The sequence below is a fragment of the Hippoglossus stenolepis genome, chromosome 22 (genome assembly GCF_022539355.2).
Source record: "Hippoglossus stenolepis isolate QCI-W04-F060 chromosome 22, HSTE1.2, whole genome shotgun sequence".
Lineage (NCBI taxonomy): Eukaryota > Metazoa > Chordata > Actinopteri > Pleuronectiformes > Pleuronectidae > Hippoglossus > Hippoglossus stenolepis.
Window position 1 is genome coordinate 14847226 of NC_061504.1, and position 19858 is coordinate 14867083.

Consider the following 19858-nt stretch of genomic DNA (forward strand, 5'->3'; position numbering starts at 1 on the left):
CCAGGGATTCACAGATGATGAATTCTCATAAATTGCAGATAAATTTGCTGATCCTTCAGGGCTCTGCGTGTTCATGCTCGGATCCAGAATCTGATGTTTGTTTTCCACTGTGAAAATGAGCAAAAAGGGGGAAATGACCTCATGACATGCATCCCTGATGAGTATTTTGAAGGCAGCCAAAAATATAGAAACTACTACTGCGGTCTCTCCTTGGAGCTTTTTACCTATTTCAGTCCTGAGTTGAAAACTGGACATGCTTGGTGCAACTTCTGGGTTCCAGACATTTGAATACAACTCTGTTTAGTTGCAGCATTTTGTGAATCTCCCTCCAAAGACACCTGCCGTGGAAACATCTAAATTCCTGCACGTTGTGTTCAGTGATAAAACTGCAAAAAAACAGCTGGTGAAAAATCACATGAAACATCTGGGCTGTTTCACACATGCCTCAAGTTGAGTGCACGCTCATGTAATGGGTCCCAAGTGTGGCTGTTTCTTTCCGTAGAGTTTGTGTCTCATCTAATTATCTGTTTTGTCTGCGTGCGCCTCACATATCTCAAGAAGCGTGAATCTAATCGGCTTCACACTCGGCATGTGTGTTGTTCAGGGCCCAAGGAAGAGCAGGGTTTGGATTTGGTGCATTTCTGCATAATGAGTGGAGCTTTACTGAACGTTGAATAAACAGGTGAACGGCTCTTTGTGCAGCAGCAGGTGGCTTCAGGGTGCAGCAGCAGGTCTTTGCTGCAACCAAGCATCACCACAGGTCAAACAAACATGTTGAGAACATCCACTTCACTTGCAAAATGAGCCGCCTGTATACAGATTTGCAATAAAGGCACTGAAGCGTTAACAAATTCCTACATATCAAATGTGACGGCCGATCCTACACAGTGCTGCATTCAGCAGAGGCTTTTTTCCAGTGTTCCTCCACAAAATGACAGCAGGCATCCATTGGAAAAAGGAGGAGCTGAGCGTGCCGCGCCGCTGTCTCGACACCAGTGTGGATTTTGTTTGTCGCTCTTGCAAGGGGGCGATGGCACATGAAACACAGACATGAGGCGCAGCTCGTTCCACCGGCTCTCGGCGCCATAGGAAAGCTGCATCCGTCATTGCAAAGATCACCCTGTCGCTTTGAAGTGAGGGTCCGGGGAGAAAACATCCACACGACTCTTCCCACAAAGAGACGCTGGTGAAGTGAACATGTTCTGCTGCCGTGGAGCCGCCTGTTGAAAAATAACAAAAGAAGGCATCAGACTCCCTGTTGTGTGAGCGGTGGGAAATCATGAGATCAGGTGAAACAAAGCCAAATCGATCAATTTCCAATCAAGCCACGCGTCTCAGTCATCGATAATTCTTTTAGGCATGTAAGTGGCTTTTTAATTTTTATCTGTGCGCTAAACCATGCACGGCCAATTCAAATCGTCAGTAACGGCAGGAGGAATTAATTGAAAGAGACGAAGTGTCAGTGAGAAATAGACTTTCATTCATTTTAATATGTGTGTTCAAATCAGGATCTGGCATTTTCCATTGATGGCCCACCCACTCGTTTACACTTCGGAAGCTGCAGAGATTCACAGCGTCCTTTCACTCGTTCATTCTTCAATCTCTGGAGCAAGACCAAGGAAAATATTGCTCGAAGTTTTCTCAGATAATCTTTGTCTCAGTAGTTTCTCCGTTTTTTAGTGTTGGGGCTGTTTTTTGGACTTGACGGTGCCGAGACTCGGCCGCGGACAGACAGTGAGGCATTACTCAACTCCGGGGAGATAAGGAGGCCTGGTTCCCCGAGTAAGAACTGTCAGTTTGCTCAGTGCGGAGAATGTGATTGAGCGTGTCTGCAAGCAGCTTACACCACAGTCATCCCCCCTCGATGTGTCGATTGATTAAGTCGTCCCGACTGGGTTTTCATTGGCCCGCCGCCCGACCCGGGGCCAAAATACACCTGCCCGGCCTGTCAGCCGCTGAAGTTATGACATCATGAGGCCCCTCATAAGGCACCTCCATTGTTTTGAAACGAAGGCCCATCAATTTCACGGGCTCCACTGCCCAGCGGATGATTTGTGAGTGCTATTATCCCCTGGAATCGCTCTGGAAAATGGCTGCAGTGTGAAGACAGGAATTGGTGATGCGGGGAGGGAGGGAGGGAGGAGGGAGGGAGGAGGAGGGTTGCATGGAAATGGTTCATTGGTTTTAGCCATAAGAAGAGAAAGAGCAGGGAATGGTGGAAAAAACTAAAATGTCATGTTCACATGAGGAACATGTGTCTATTATTATCATGATTTGAAACTTTCTTCAGAAATATGAAATCGCCATGAACTCAACCAGATCCAGAAAACACTAACAGACTTATGGCAGAGAAGAGGAGGAGTGAGAGGAAACAGGGGGGGGAGGAAGAGTAACCAATAACCTAGTTACAGAATCGGCATGGAAGCTCCTCTTCTCCTTCTCGTAGCAGCAGCAGGGAGAACCGGTCCCACCGCCCAACCAGCTGACAGCCACAGTTTTCATTTCTCCGAGCTCAACTAATTCATTATGAAGCCATTAAAGTGTCAGAAGCCTCCATTGTTACCACCTGAATCTGAGAAAGAGAAACTGCTGAGAGTTTGAAATGATCATTTCCAGCTTGACCCCAGTGGAGGGAAACACAAAACGCATCTTTTCAGGAATTCGACTCTTCACCACTTTACTTTGACGCGAGCGCTTCTGTTCGTCTGAAGCGTCGCGCCGCCTTCGCAACTTAGCTCAACAAAATAAGCAGATTGCTGATAAGGAAACGCTCATTAATCAGGTCGGCGCAGTCATCTATTTTCCCTTTCAAGACTTCCCTCTATTTTTCCTTTTCAAAACTCAAAGTCGTGCGAGGAACAAATATGGGAATCTGTTTGAAGGGGAAGCAATCGGCAGGGTGCTTTCATGAGACCAGCTGCTGGAACACAATGCGTGGTCAAATGTTAAAGTTATCAGTGGAGTGCAGGAGTGAAGGAGCCTCTTCACTCGTCTGCCTTCCACACCTGCACTGAAGGATTTTCAATTCACCGGCAAAGCCCTCTATGACAGCGCGGAGCCATTCTGCCGCGCGGAGATAAAACATAACACAGAGAAAAAGTTAAATAATCAATTCCATAGAAATGCCCGGGTATTAATCTAGAGCAGGCTGCAGCTGGGCTGCGAGATGATTTGCAGAGGGATTTAGTCGATGATTCACCGCCTGTGAGAGAATTATATACCAATATTTTATAAAATCCTAATATTTAATCATGTTTTTTTAATTCATTGTTAAATCTGTTTAACGATTATGTGCAGCCTCGAGGCTTTGTTCATAATTATAAAGTAAAATTGTCTGCAAATGGGATGAATTATTCCAGTATCATTGTGCCGCTGCGATGTGTGGACCTGCATAAGTGTGTTTGGGCATAAAGATGAAAGAACGTTAAGGCTACTTCCAACTGCTTGCTGATTGGATCATTTCAGTCACAATGTAGATTTTGCTGATTTGTCCTGCTCCAATCAAATGTTCCCCTTCGATAAGTACAAAAAAACCAGCATTAGCCTCGACTACCAGTGTTAAACATAACGCGGACGATCAATGAAACGCGTTGCTGAACCTGTTGTGCAGTTAAATTCTGTATTTTACAATGACAACTGTACAGGAGAAGAGCTAATACTCGAGCAATCCGCCAATTGTCCGTGTCTAGTGGGACATGATGGGGACACGCTTGCCTTCCTGGCTACACCAGCACGCCCAGTGTACGTTAGCTGTCTGGTGATGTGCGTCTTTGTCGTGTTAGTATGGACATGGATTCAAACTGGCACAGAACCTAAACGCTTTTGTGGTAGACAGAGATCATTTTAGTTTGAAAAAGCCCTTTTCCAGTGGATGTCGCCTAAAGCTGAGATTAGATGCGATCATCGTGTCGGGTTGAACGATCTGGAGAACAGATTTACGTTAAACATTGAAAACAAGGCGGGTTAGACGTGATGGTGACGTCCCGGGGACGGCTGAGGAGAAAGAGGAGTGTGTGGCTGAGCAACATGAATACGCGTGCATGAGGTATTGTGATTCATTCAGACCCCCCCCTGACCCGAGGGCCACAGTCAAATTGCTCCGGGTTCAGTGAAATGAAATAAAACATCACTGCTCTTTCATTTTTTTCGATGTGACAGTCAAGCACAGAACCACTTTATTCTCCTTTGCGGCTTCACACCCTCAAACATATCGCAGGAGTTGTCAAACTTTATCAGCTCGCGGCGTCGTGATCGCTTTAATCCTCCGGCGGGATTACGCCGATCAAGGACAGTATGTAAATGCACCTTTTCAGCTGTCCTTAAAAACCCAAATTGAATGTCCCGCAAATTAATGTGGGAAGGATGTGCAAGAAGGATGACAAATTTACAAAAGGAATGACAAATTAAATCCCTGCCTCTGTGTGAGCCGCTAACAGAATTTCCAGAAAGAGCAAATAACTTCCACTGATGTCTGCTTAACAGGCGTTTCTCCGCTTTTCCTCCGAGGACACATTCCCGCGCTGTTTAACTTAAAAAAAAAAGACTATCATGCTATTTTCACCTCCATCTTTTATGGCCCAGTGAAGACGCTGCCCTGCGACTCCCTCTATTCCACCTCTTGACCGGAGCTTTTTAAATTAGGTCCAGACATGCGCATGATTTGAAAAACCCCACTGGCTTTATATGAAGGGTCCAGACGGTTGATTATACCGTTAAATCAAAAGTGCAGTGGAATTCTCATCTATTCTCCTTGTGAGGGATTCTTTGCAAGCCACTTATTGGTTGTAATGTGCAACGCTAACCTTTACATGATCCTCAAATGATTGATTCAAGCTTTATCTTCTGTGTTAGCAGATAACCTTTTTGCTTCGTTCTAATGTCTGATGCCTCACTCTGAGCTTTTTGCCGAAATCTCTCTCTTGCTTTTGTCAAAATTCTGATCCCGGCCAAGGCCAGAGATGAACGTTGGAGATGCACAGTTTATAAAAAGCATGAAAGGCTGAGTCATTTCTATAAATGTGCATTTGGTTCGTCAAGGGGCAACAAGTAAATTAAACTGCAGATCAATGTCTTATCTCTTATTCTCTATATAGAAACCATCAGAGTTGGTACATTCACACAACATTAACCTCAAGAAAAGACTCTTCCATCTGCAGGGGGGTTTTTTTTCTTTCAAATCCATCCCATCATTCTCTTCAAGGCCCAGTAGCTGTAACAAACAACTTCATTTCACCTGCTGTATTTGCTCTTTATTTCCTCCCAGTGACAACCTGACAAACTGAACGCACATTCGTTCTGCTCAAGAAATCAAAATGGAATGAAACGATTACCGGGGGAAAAAAAAAAATCCAACCTCTCGTTGTGATGTCTGCCAACATCAGAGAGACTAACGGTTAAAATAAATCAGCAGCCTCCAACCCAGTATGATATGGTTATATTCTGATGGTATCTGCACAGAGATCATGCTGCGTTATTCAGAGTAATTAATAAACACGGCGGTGATAACCAGTGCAATCACGAGAATGCATTTGGAAATGTAAATCCCAGAAGTGGAAGCATAGATTGTTTATCAAGATGGAGGAAATGACAGCTCCCCAAAAACATCTGGATCGCCCCCTAGTGGCTGGTGGCTGTATAGATCATAAGATCAATAGATGGGGCATTAGACCAAACATTTAATTTTCTCTTTTTCTTTCCAAAGATGGTTTCAGTCATTTTTAAGTACTTCTTATTACACAAATATTTCCTAATTAAAAACAAGGCAGAAGACCTTGAGCTCTCTCAGTATCAAAGTAATTGTGTTGGGATAGTTGTCCATCCCCCGGGTGCATTGCAAACACAAACTGCAAATAGCCAAGTCTGCATTTTTTTTATGTTTGCAATTGGCAAAAATGTAGATAAAAGTTTAAAATGGCCGTAGGGTGAGAAGACAAGCGGAGGGAGCTTAGAGTAGAACCACGGCTCCTTCTTGACGACAGGGGACGGTTGAGGTTGTTCGGACATCAGGGTCAGGATGCTTGGAGGCTTACGGGGCACTTACAACCGGGAGGAGACCCCGGGGCCTTGACCTAGAACTCACTGTGAGGGGGGGGGGGACTACATATCCCAACTGGCCAGGAAGACATGTAGACACAGCAGAGAAGAGAGGGATGTCTACGTGGCCTGGTCCCAGATAAGCGGGAAGACAACGGATTGATGGATAGAATCAACGACAAGCAAAAAGCACTAAAGTATAAAGGCCCGTGACACGTGTCAGTTTGAACAAAATAAAGCAATGACAGACGTTGGATCTGCAAAAAACCCTCGTGCACCTTATTTTCAAAAAATCCTCTCCGTCTCCTTAATTAGCTCCGTCGGCTGTGAGTGGGACGGCGCCGGGATGTGGTGCAGCGGGAGAAGAACTGCAGGAAGGCAGACGACTGTGCAAATACCCGAGTAAACTCTCCGGTCTGAGAAACACGATCCTGCTGCCCCGAGGTTAAACAGAGCCACTAATCACTCACATTGTTTGGTTTGGGTTTTGTGTTGATCACGGCGGCTCAGAGCAATCGACGCCCGAGTCTCTCGCCGCTCTCAAGCTAAAACACTCGGCTTTTATACCGTATATATAAAAAAAGGTACAGAAACAAACATTCTACTGAGAATTCATTAGTTGAGATATAGATTTAATAAACGATGGCACTGGTCCGTGCATGTTATTTCCTGATCAGTCAGAGCAGACAGTTAAATGGACATTTAACAGCAGATCCAGCGTATAGATCCATCATGTGCTGCCTATACTGGAAGGATGAGCCCCAGATATTCTTAAGGAGATGCAGAGTCGGGGAGATTGATGCGTTGGCCTCTAAATAGGCCGACAGGCAGCCTCTCAGACACTTACATAATCAAGGCTTTTTAATCCAGAGACATGCCCCCCCCCTGCTGGGACGAAGCCTCAGCCCAGATAATGAAGAGTCAGTGTAGACGTCCGCCGAGATCTACGACCGGGTTCTAACTTGAAGAAGCGTCTCCGCCCTCCTCCCAGTAAAAAAATGCTGATGCTGCAATAAAGCAGCGGCCCCGCACTTGAGGAGCGGGAACACCGAGTTCACTGAGGGGTATTGTGAGGTGAGGTTGTGATAAGTGTGAATGTGATACGAATGGTTTAATCTCTGAGGGATATCAAATCCTCCTTGGCGGGCACCTCCTCGCACTTTTCCATAAGCTTCATCTTACTTCTGTGCACGGCCCTCGACTTAATGGAGTTTTTATTCATTTCGCCGCGCAGAGGTGACCCACTGCGTTCAAGACCCGTCGAGGAACCTTGAAATGACCGAAGCTTCACTCAGTCTCGTGTCAAATCATGTGATAAAGTGACGCTATGATGATCATTGATCGTGTTTTTACAGATAAATTGATCCGAGTGTTTGATCTATAGAGACGTCACTTCACAAATTCCTAATTCCCCTAATACCTTCAAAATGTCTCGTTTTGTGTGACCGGCAGCGCCAAGAAATTCAGCTTTTTATTACACGAGACAAAGAAAAGCAGAAAAATCTCGGTTATTGCTTCTAAAAATACTGGAACTTGTGCAGTGGCCGTTTTAAACCTGCCTGTTTTGTTTGGCCTGTGGTGATGCTGGTTGCAGCTTTCTGTCTGAAACTGTAGAAGTAAATACCGGCTGCTCGGTAAAGCTTGGTAAAGCTCGACTCAGAACACCGAACTACAGAATGAGTTATCATGATCGACAACGTTACCTAGGTTTAGTTTGAGTCCCAGAAGTTGCTGCTACGGAGCTCTGGTTGTCTATTTGGTCAAGTTTTATTAATATTGACATGTGTGAAGCCGATAAGATGAACGGTTTGAGATGCAGATGATCAGGATCTAAAAAAAATGGGTCTATTAAAGGGTAATTTCCATATTAAGAAACTCAATTGATAAAAAAAAAACAAAGAGAAAAGCACCATTGTTTCATCCATTGTTTCCTAAACGCTGCATAATGGGGGAGAACATTTCCGACATTAGACAGCAGACCGTCCTGGGGAGTAATAACAAATATGTATGAAATTTGTCGACGAAGTGTAATCAGATGTAAATATGATTTGGTTGCGCCGCCCAGCTCAGCTCGGAGCTCTTCTAATTTAATACGTTTCTTCCAGGCACCTGTGTGACAACAGAGGAAGGAAAAAAAAACACAAAGAAAATCTGATTTTCCACAAAATTGGAATAAATTAGTTCCGTCTGTAGATCCCAGCCACAGAATATGAAGTCTGTGATAGTCACGCAGCACAGACACACAAGCAGCAGGTTTTCATCTGTAAAGCAGCGAGTTACTTAGCTCACACAGGTCTTAGACACATTTCAGGACTTCATACTCCACGTAGTGTCCGAGCAGTTCCTCGGTGACGACCGGTGCACCGCTCAGGTCGCTCGCTGTACTTCATAAGTTTCCACCTCCCCCAGAGGCTGAGGTAATTCTGTGGAGATTACGATGAGAGTGTGGATAAAGGGGGTCAAGCTGTGCCCAGGGAGAACACACTGTCACACACACACACATATATATATACAGTCAGTCCAGTGTTTGCAGCGGAAAGGAAAACATACCTGGGGTCATCCCACCCTCCGGCCATCAGGGTGCAGCGTATCTCATCTGCTAAACCTCGTGGCGCAGATATTCAGATTTCTCCGATTTGCCCCGAGGGGGAATTAACCGGCTGACGACGAGCGAGATTGCGATCCACGTACGAGGCTGCCTACTGGATATTTCAAACCCTTATCATCATCTGACAATTTTTTTATGAATAATATTCATCATCTTATAATGTGGCAGAATCGCTGGGAGCCTCCGAAAACCCTCTTCCTACATGATTAGAGAACATTGAAGTACACTCGTGTTTATGCAATGTCTGATCACGCTAACAGCTTCTCCTATTAGCATAATAAATGGATTAGAGCACCGGAGGAAGATCAGTGGGCAGATTCTCACCACGGGGAAATGTATTGTCTAACTCTAACCGTCATCTTTCCCCCAAAATCCTTCACTCTCTGTACATCCCTGCTCGTGTTTTTGCCAAACGACCTTGATTTCTTCACGCCAGCTGTCTCGGGCTCTGTGATTAGTCATAACAGTGAACGGCGTGCGGCAGACAGCGGCGGTTAGTGTGTCCGTGCAGCGACGCGCCATCAACACAAGTCGTTATCATGACACTGCATCTCTGCTGCGGCACAGACCGGCTTAGTGTACAAAACACTGAAGCCTCTGGGTTTATCCCTCCATCAGCTGCTCCTGCCCCCTCACCCCACCCCCCCACCCTTCTTTACTTCCTCAGCTCCGGTTATTTCTCTGCTGGCTTTTTTCAAAACGCAGGTGTGACATTGTTCCGCTCTCGCTCTTGTTCCCCTCTCGCTCTTCATATGCTAAAGTCATAAACAACGGCGTGTTAAGAGTTGCCGTTAATGAGCGTGCGAGGCTCGGGTTAGAGAGATTTCTAAACCGCTTTGGTTTCCCCTGCGAAAGGTGCTCGAGCGCACATTTGCATTTCAACACGGAGGTTAGTGGCTCCTCTGGAAATACGCCGCGGCACTCTGGGGATAATGGTCTCCGAGCGCCGCGGCTTTCACACGTTGCGGTGAACTTTGGCCACATTGATTTCCATTGGAGGCAGAGCCACCATCATTTTCTTTGCTTGTCATGTGAGATGTGTACATTATGTATATTGGGGGTTACAGGTCTACAGGGACTGAGGACTGTGTGATTTATGAGGGGAGGACTGAGAGTTAAACCCCAGGCCAACACCATGGGGCCTTCCTACCGTCAAAACTGCAGTTAACCGGTATTTTACCGAATATCTAACGTCTACGATTGGTTAAAATGCAGGAAATGAAGTCAACTTTAATTGAACCTTTTATTACATTCTTACAAGAAATGTTGTTCCCTTCACCAAGGAGTTGTGGATGTTTTAAATTGGTGCTTGTTGGCTGGATAATTGACTTTTGGTGGAGGGGTGGGGGGGGCATGAACAACGGAAGAGCCCATTGCAATAAATCTGGAATTTGTTCCGCTTTCTTTAACATGTCGAGAAAAGGTATGAGTGTTAGCGGAGGTTCAATCTCCTAAAGCAGTCCTGAAGCTTAAAAGAATAGTTCAAGAAACATGCTTACTCACTTCGTTGTCAAGGGCTTGATAAGAAAACCAAGGCTCTGTGCTAATTATCTCATTTTAGAGACTGGGAAACCACTTGTGAGACCAAAACTCAGGTTAGCCCCTGTTTACAGTCCATAGGAAGCTAAGGTAGTCGACTGGAGGTCAACACAAGTCTGCACACATGATTTAACCATTTCTTTAACCATACTCTAATTTCTTTACATGGATGCTGTTGAAGAAAAACACAATCAGGGTTTTTGCAGAGATGAGATATTAAGGCAGCACCTAATTCAGATTTACCCTCTTTCTCTCTTTGCACAGTGACCATGGCGATTAACCATGAAGCTGGAGCCTAACATCCTCATCGCTTCCCTCTGTCACAAAGAGCCTCTGCGGCGCCGCATCGAACACACACTCTCCGAGTATGCCATCCGAGTGCGAGAGAGCCGGACGGACTGCTTAGCACCTGCTGTAAGTACCCACTCCCTGCGACTCCCGAGCGCTCACGACGCTCGCTCCGAGTCAAACACCAAACCGGCTGCGAGGCGTCACACTCGCTCTCTGTGCACACGGATTACACGTGTACATTTCGCCAGTTGAGGGATTATTTACTCTGCTGCGGGTTATTGCTCGTAATGAGTTTCAATTAGTCTCCGGAATGATATATTTACTCATTTACTTTACTAATTATTCCAAATTTATTCATCATGCTCTTAATAAATAATTTTCATTATGCATAAAGGTAATTGAAGTCAAATCATTTTTACTACAAAACGAGGGCTCGATGCTAATGGTCCTTGAACCTTGAACGCTTCGTGTGTATGTGACATTTCCACAACTTATCAGTGGAGTCACCAGAGTTTGACCCACACCAGTAGATACACATCTGCTGTTACTGTGACGTACACGTGCTACACAGTCGCACTGAGACCGTGAGCAGTGGCAGTGTCGTCAGGCACGAGGCTCGAGCACCTGCCGGGTCATGGTAGTGCATCAGGAAAATGATCTCAGGTAAGTAGCTACTTATGCTAATGCAGGGTAAACTGACCAGTTTTCATTTGAGTGTTACAGCACTGGGTTTACAACATGCCAGTGTGGAATAGGTCCTTTTTCTTGTCCTGGTGGTTGCAGCTTTTCGGAGAAGCAGAAGTGAGCTGCAGTAATTAGTACGTAAACACCGGCCAGACTCAGTAGACAGAACCTGGAACTGGAGAATCCCCTTTTTTACTTAAAAGTTCCTTTTATGCTCAACATTGGATACGCACTGTATGTGGAAAACAGATTAGAGCCATCTGCCCCGTACGTCTTCTGAAAGCTCGTGGATATGGAGGAAGCAGACGACGCTGAGCAGCGACGAGCCTGCGACACGAGGAAGACACTTCAACAAAGACGGAGCTTTTTGTGCGTTAAAAGTTAACGATGATACTTCATCCAGTCCCAGGGACAAACCGACAACCTCCTCACCGCCGCCATGTTTGTTGTCGGAAACTCGACTCTGCACTGCCCTCTAGTGGATCTCTTCTTGTACGTAAAGGCAGGATAAATATACTTCCACCAAAACATAAATACTAAGTTTGAAGTAGTTGAACAGATACTGATATTATAGTACAATTTTATTCTCTAGAAGTAGGAATAAAGACTCACTTTTCTGATTTCTTAATTAATTCATTTTGGGTTAAAGATTTTTTTATACAATATGTTAAAGTTGCTTTTTTATTTATGCTTTATTCTCTTTTTGATTTCACTGCTTCAAATGGTCTTTTGTCAGGCTTCCAGCAGCAGTCGGTGTCTGTTATTGAAAAACAAACCCTCTGATGAAGCCACTTTACACAACGTGCCCACCAGCAAATGGCAGGCAGACGGATTTAGCAGCTACCCGGTGAACACAGAGCAACATTTAGCCGCTAAAGAGCAAGAGGATTCCCGCGGGAGTTTCAGGGGAAACCAAACAGAGGCTCCAAACAGTAAAAACCCAAATTAATGCTAATGTCGCTCAGCGCGTCCTGGATGTGTAAATAACCAGCAGCCGTTTGTAAAGTGATAATACGTCAATGGTGCGTTTGCAAATGATCTCCCTGCCCCCAAAATGCCCGAGAAAATCTATTAACGTAGCCTTTAGCTAAATGACTGAAAGCCATTCAAATGCACATTAGTGTAGAAAACACATTAGAAATCAACTGCATCTCTGCTCTTAATGATCTGATTCTATATTATTCATTATAGCAGCGTAAATATGGATTTTACAAAGAAAATTATGTTAATACAATAATACAAATAAATGTATAAAGTTGTGTTTTCACCCCTTTTTGTATTTTTGTAAGCAAGATTACACAAAAAACGTTTTCCACAAAACTTCAGGCACATTTAGAGACAGATATTTACGAGTGAGACTGTTTGGCCTTGGCGGAGGTTTGAGCTCTTCTGAGTATCATCCCAGTTTTTTATGTTATATATATATATATATATATATATATATAGGTTAGACTGTTAGACTGTTTTTAGGGTTTGAAAACAACATCTTAGGAAAGATTGCCAATTTTTTTTAAATATACAATCCAGTGAAATATATACAGAAATTGAGTCAGGGTCTAATTCTAACCCAGTCTTTGCTCTACTTTGTTTGATTCACAAGTTTAACATCTCATACATCACCAGCAGCGATATGACTTTGTGGCGTTTGCATTCTTTTCTCTGTGCGACAGCTGCTGGAGCTTTCAGTCATCAGAGGCTCCAGACGTAAGAAAGCTACAGATTCGGTTTGAAATCAGTGTCACATTAACCTCCCAATTATTACACATATCAGATCAGATAATAATGTTTGTGTGTGCGGATCAGAATCCATCAGATCGGGCGTCACTCACACCGCACGATCTCTGCAGACTGAGAGGACGCCGTGTGCAGCAACGTTCCAGCACTTGAAGTCAACAAGCTCACTTTTCACTCTGGGAACGTGTGTTAACAGTATCAGCTGACATGGCAACTGCAAGCACACACACACACACACACACACACACACACACACACACACACACACACACACACACACACACACACACACACACACACACACACACACACACACACACACACACACACACACACACACCAGTGTTTGATGCCGTTCCACCGACAACACTGTCGAGTGCTCTCCCTCTTCATCATAGCGATGCTGTCCAGAGCCATATCTCAAATGGAATTTCGGCTCTTTGAACTGAGATTGTTGCAGATGAGTGTGTGCGTTTGCATTCCTCCGTCTGGCTGCGCGCTGTATCTGTGTCTCTCATGTACGTCTCTGTTCTCGTGTCAGAGTGACTCCGCAATTCATCTCGGTTTCTGACTGTTTGTTCACATTACGCTCCCGGGAGGACGGCCGGGTCAGTTCTGTGTCAAGCCAGCCAAATCCCTGGCACGGATTAAGAGGAGAGGGCAGCGTAGTGGGAGCAGGCGCACCAATTAGACACCGGCCGCCCGACCACCCGGCCCCGCCGCGCTCACCCCGGCTGGCTCGAGATAACAGAGTCGACACACATGCTCAGACAGACGGGCACACGTGGGCATGCACTCTCCGGCGTACCCACTCAGAATTTGGTGCCTTATGCATATGCAACACGGCGCCACACATCATCCATTAGCTGCACCAGGGGCCCGAGCGTGCTGACTGAAGTGTCAAATATGCATGAGGGAGTGGAGGTCTGTGTCTCATAATCCTCAAGGCAATTAATATAACCGCTTTCCGGGGCTAAGCACCGAGATGCACATATCAAACTCTTTCCCTGGGCTCTTTGAATTTTTTAAAAGGTAGACTAATTTACAGGTACATTGGCCAGAGGCGGCGTTGTATGGATCGGAGCCATCTGGGAAGTTGCCGGCCGGCCGTACATTGAGAAATGTCCACGGTGACGCATGAGGCTGCGGGGACCAAACCTGCACTGCTGGAAAAGGTTGCGTTCAAAGTCTCCTGCTAATTGTGTTGCAGCACGAATCGAACACGGTTTGAGTTTGGTTTAAATTCAGGATTATCCACAATGACAGACAGCGAGATAAAAAAAAAAAAAAGAAAGAACATTCAGTCCTGCAAACGTGTGTCGCTGTTTATAGAAAAACACACTTTCACATCTAGAGCATATTGAAACGTGGCTTTTGTCAGCATCAACAGAGAATTGCATTCCACAGACGCTCCTGCAGAGTCGTCGTCTCCACTCTATTGCAAAGCGTTTAATTCTGCCGAGCTTTTTTGCGGTTGCTTCTGCAGATGTTTTTAGCCCTCCAGTCAGATATTGACTGAAATGTTCAGCCTAGTGTGAAGAGAGAGGGGGCTGGTATTCAGAGGCGTTGGGTTGTGGGGTTGTGGGGCAGTATTGATTGCACTTAAAGTGACAAGATTGAGGAGCCCCACTTGGACACGTTATCCCCGTTGCCGCCAACAGACAAAGTGGGGGCCGGACGATGGATTTTTTTGTGATCACGAACGGCCCGAGACCTATGACTCAGTCGTCCGAGCCGCGCTGCTTTAAAATAAGTCAACAATTTTTCATCGGGCTTTTTGATTTAAGAGGACAAGTAAATACTCGGATAATGAATATGCCTCGTGCACATTCTGACAAGTCTGAAAGTCCTCGCAGCTCCGGCAATAATAAGCCGGCGTGTACAACGCGTCGACTGGGAGTATATTCGAGGAGGCAGGTATTGGGGGCAGCCGGTTCGGGCATCTGAGGGATTTCGTGCATAATTCACTGGCGAAGGCAAGAAGCTGATATAGCCTCTCCCCCTCTTATGATCATCCATCAGGTAAAATTGCTTTTTTTTCTTACCACTTGGCTGTCAACGAGGAATAACAAATGTAGCCATGCAGAGCAACACATGATTACGGTGTAATAATGCCCCGAGGTCAGAGGAATGTGACCTCATTCAGTGCGGCTCGGTGAGAGGAGCAAGTGAAATACTAGTCACGTTAGATGAAGAGTCACCGGGGGAGCGGCTCATCCTCATCGGAGGAGGCTGCGGCCGGGCGCTGTGATGTCTGTTTCTGACAGGAGTGTAACTGCGTGTGTCATTTGCAGTAATTGGAAAACATGTAATTTTCAGCCTGATGATGTTGTTAATCAAAAAAAACAAAGTCTGAAGCGCTATAGGGTCGCTTGTGCCTGTCCTCACATACGGCACATAGGAGTGGGCCAGTAGCAATTATAGAAAAAAGTGTGGAACATGTTACATAGTTAAATATTAGTTAATTCATACGTTGACCCCCCCCTCACTAGAGCTTTAACACCCCGAACGCTGTGTATTCCTTTGCTCCTGTTTAACTCGTTGATTTCATTCGAAGTAAATACAAAATACATAAATTACATGTTAAATATATGTGTGGGATGTGGTGGCAGCTAGTAATGGCTCATATGAAAACCACATAAAAATATGAACAAAAAACAATGTATATAAAACATGCAAATCTTAAATATATACGTAATATTAGTATAAAAGAGAAAATTGGACATTTTAGTTTAACATAGAAGGAGGAATATTTGCTATAAATACTGTCATATATACACTACAGCCACTAGAGGTCACCTTTCAATAAACCTGTGGGTTGTAATCGTAGACTGAACGTAGACTCCGGGTCCGCAAAGTGACCGAAACCTTGTACTCTCTCGAATGACCAGCAGAGGGCGACTCCACTGGTGGCAAAAAGTAGTCGGTTTCTATAGAAGTCGGAGAAAATGTCTCTGCTTCTCACTTGATTTATAACGTCAGGAGTTCATGTTTTAAATCTTCAGTACAGCATGATGCTCATTTTGTAAATTAGTCAATAAAGCACTGTATGCTCTGAGGCGTAGATACCGTCTGATTGACAGCTAGTATCGTCCAATGGGTGCAGGCTGCAAGTCTAGGTGGGAGTGTCCTATCTAGCTCACAAACCAATGGCTGACGTCACGGTGTGTTGCCACTGGCACGTGCCACCTATAGGACTTGTGTTATACATAGAACGTTATACAAAAACATACTAGTGCACGATTGAAAACATGCATATTCCCATGTTTGTGGCGGACCCCTGCTCAGATAAATCTCTTGCCGATGGTACAAGGCTACTTCGAGCTGCACATCTGATTGATATTGTGTAAATCCATCAAAATAATCTGCCAGGAGATTGTGCAGGCCTCTGCAGGAGGTGTGATCGAGATACGGGCGAACTCACAGCCTGAGTAGGTTTGAGACTGAAGATGGAGATTTTTTTAAATCTGGAAAAATACATATGCTTCATGGAGGACGGTATGGGACGGGGGGAGGGGGAGGGTAAGCAGAAAATTAATAAGTACACAACGAGATAGAGTAATTGAATGGAGGTTAGAGGGGAGAAAAAAACGTTAGACATGCTCCAGTGATCTCAGTTTCTTCCATCCCCGAGTTCCCCTTCCTGTGAGTAGCCTGCAGGTCTCTGGTTCTGTGTGCTGCATAGCCAATTACCCATGGAAATAAGAGACGGAGAGCCAGTTGCAAAAGATTAACACACACACACACACACACACACACTCAAAAACAGGCGCCTCCTGGGTTCTGGAGCAGGAATGTGGATCCACCTGAGAAGACAAGTGTTGTTCGATATCATTTTTTTTTTCCCTAATGGAGCTCAGTGCATGTGTGTGTGTATTTTTTTGGTATCCCGGCATTTAATAAAAAACCACCACACTTTAACTCTGCACCTGATATTTGTGTTAAGTGAGACAAGACAACACAAGAGCAATATTAAAGTGGGGGTCAGGGTTTTATTGGATGTTCTTTCTTTCCTCCGAGTGCACGAGGGTGTGGGGGGGATTAATGTAAAGGTCTCTTGCAGGGAAGGACTCTAAGGACGTTTTAATGAAGGGACGCAGTGGGATCGGCTATTTGGGACAATTAGAAGCTGCTTTCAGACATTTACTGGTCCGGACGCTTTCTGGAACTTTGTAAAATTCTGAAAACGTCTAGAATTTCTGATGTTGACTTCACCTAAAACTCCAGATAAATTAAAGTCATTTGATTATTGCGGAATTTGATTTTAAAAAGTGCCTTAACATCACAGTGCATTGTGGATTTACCCTGTGCATTCGAGAAAAAAAACAGTTATTCTCTCAGCTTATGTCCACAGTTTCCAGCGAGATTGAAACAAGTGGCTGAGAGGCATGATTCTACTTGACAAGTTAGATGTGACAGCCGACTCTGCTCAGCCTTAGGAAAGCTTAGTGTGTGTGTGTGTCTGTGTGTGTGTGTGTGTGTGCTGCAGAACAAATAACAGTTATGAGCAAACATATTCTAATAACTTTGTTCTGCTTAAAATTCCATCTCTGATACATTAAATTAGTTACCTGCACTTTTCCTCCCGGCTCACAATCAAGACTCGCGAGGCAGCGGTGAATTTATGTGCATACATCCATCGTTAATGTCGAGTGTGGATTTCTCTGCCATGGTAATATATTTTAATCACCTACGGATTTCAGCGATTCAGTTGACCAGCTTTTTTTCCCAGCTGGGTGGGATTAGCGACGCTCGGCTGAATGTGTGTAGATTAGTTAAATGGTGTCTAGGACGGTGTCGCTCGCGCACGCGCTTGTAAGTACGCGCGCTTGCTTTGTGTGTAGCCACCTGCGCGTAATGAGCATCCGACGCTACGTGGATCATGTCCCATCTTGGTTTTTAATTAGGTTGTTAATGTCAACATATGAACTGTTCTCTTCCACCGCGTGAGGCATGTGCACAGGATTTGCCGTTTGCCTGCCGTTCGACTGCTTCTGTCACATATTGACTCATCGGACAATTAGAGAATGTGGACGGCTCGAAGGACGGGGCCCAGAATAGCTGCCTCCAGGCATCTCTCATTCTCCGAGCGCCATTCCTCCCAACAGGCATCACAACAGAAGCCGGAGATAAGCGTCCTGGCAACCACCAATTAAGGCCACATATCCTTCACATGAGGGCTATTGCTTAATCAAAGCTGAGAGAATAATGAGCTAAAGTAAACAGTAATTACTGAAGCCAGGTCATTGATTACAGGTCTGCCTCCGACTGGCCCCCCTGGGAATTTGGAAGCAAGGGAACGTCTCCAAATATCCACTTGATAGCAACGTGTCACATTAAGATTTGTAATAAAATCCATTCATCTTCCTGAATTTCCCTCAAGTATTAAATCATAACGCTTACAACTGCGCGTATTTTGTGAAATGCCGTCCACCTCACTAAATGTATTCACACTCCCATCATTTATTGATCACCAGCGTATGGCGCCCGTATCGGCGATGTGAATAATGCATGTCATATGGATTCGCCCTCCTATATGAAGAAGTGGGGGAAAGACATGACCATGCAAGCTGCCATTGCATTTAACAGAGATCAGGAATGGGCAGTGATTCCGATCGGCAACACAACGGAAACCGAAACCGCAGGAGGAGGAGGTCGGTTACCGCGGGTTAACAACACGGGTCAGCGTCAGACAGGAAATGTTCATGGGCTGCACAATTCTTACCTGAAAAAGCAAAATGGACGATTTGGATGTGTAATTCAAGAGCTGAATATTAGTTATAAGTTTTTGGTGTGCAAATATTCAAGCTTGTGCAAAATAAAGGTTATTAGCATTCGGAGCATGAGGTCTTTGTGAATTCAGATTCAATAGGAAACTAGAATTATAGTGTATACCTCTGCCAAGGTCAAGAAAAAATGTATTCAAATGTTTTGGCGCTTTTCACTTTGCAAATTTGCTACGCTGATGATTTTGTTTAGTGCCTATGGACTATATAGGAGCTAGCATTAGCTACTTAGCAACATACACACTGGTCATGTGTGTGCAGGGAGTTTTAGTTCATGCAGTCATTTTCCATCAGGCCCTGGCGTTATCATTTTCCCCCAAATCTTTCTATATTCATTATGTTGAATCTACAACCCATCAACATATTTTATCTCTTGCTTTCTGTAATAACTGCATATTTCATCTATAGTATAATTAAGACAGAAAGTGGATAAAGCAAATTAAATATGGTTTAGGTCTGAGGCAACTAAACCCACCCTGACCTCATCTACCTCAGAACATAGAAGTTAATCTACTTCCTATTTAGCCCTGACGTTGTACTAAATCATGAACTGCAGAACAATCCTGTTGTGGAGTTTATTGACTTCCTGTGCTACTACGTATTTTCAGTAAACATTTCCTTTCAAGGAGAATAAAAATTACCTCCACACAAACGTCTTTTAACCTTAAAGAGAAAATCGCCACACGTTTGTTGAGCGTGCACACAATGTGACTCCGAACATCGCAGTCCGTGCTTCCCCTCCCAACAACTGATGTTAGTCTCAGGAGACGGCTGTGTACTCGCAGAGGGGGAATCGAACATGGCCTCGCCTAAGAGCTGCTAATTCAACTGCGCAGGGGAGACGCTGCATTCAAGTCTCCTGATGGTCTTCGGGGGGGGGGGGACACCACTGTTGCCACGCCGCAATGACAAGAAGGTATTGAATTCTTTGTGTACGCTGTTTATCTGCAGGGGGGCTGGGGACATTGTAAACAGTGGCTGGTCATTTGAGCATTAGCAGTGGGAACATGCACGACACGATAAGGCTGCTTCTCTCAGATCATTACCATTCATCACAGCTATTACCCGGAGAATAGATAGTCCCATAAACGCCAGCCATTACCTCTCAGTGCACACACATTAAATATTGTACATAATCTGCCATTACAAGCCAGTTTGCATTCCGGTTTTGTTTCGCCTTCCA

General features: G+C 44.9%; 1 protein-coding gene across 1 annotated transcript in view; it reads left to right on the forward strand.

Moving 5' to 3' along the window:
• chrm2a (cholinergic receptor, muscarinic 2a) overlaps nt 1-19858 on the forward strand; it is a 67925-nt gene that overhangs the window by 15952 nt on the left and 32115 nt on the right. The window contains exon 2 of the mRNA XM_035148079.2: nt 10445-10594. The gene's annotated coding sequence lies outside the window, so the exon portion shown is untranslated. The remainder of the gene's footprint in view (nt 1-10444; nt 10595-19858) is intronic.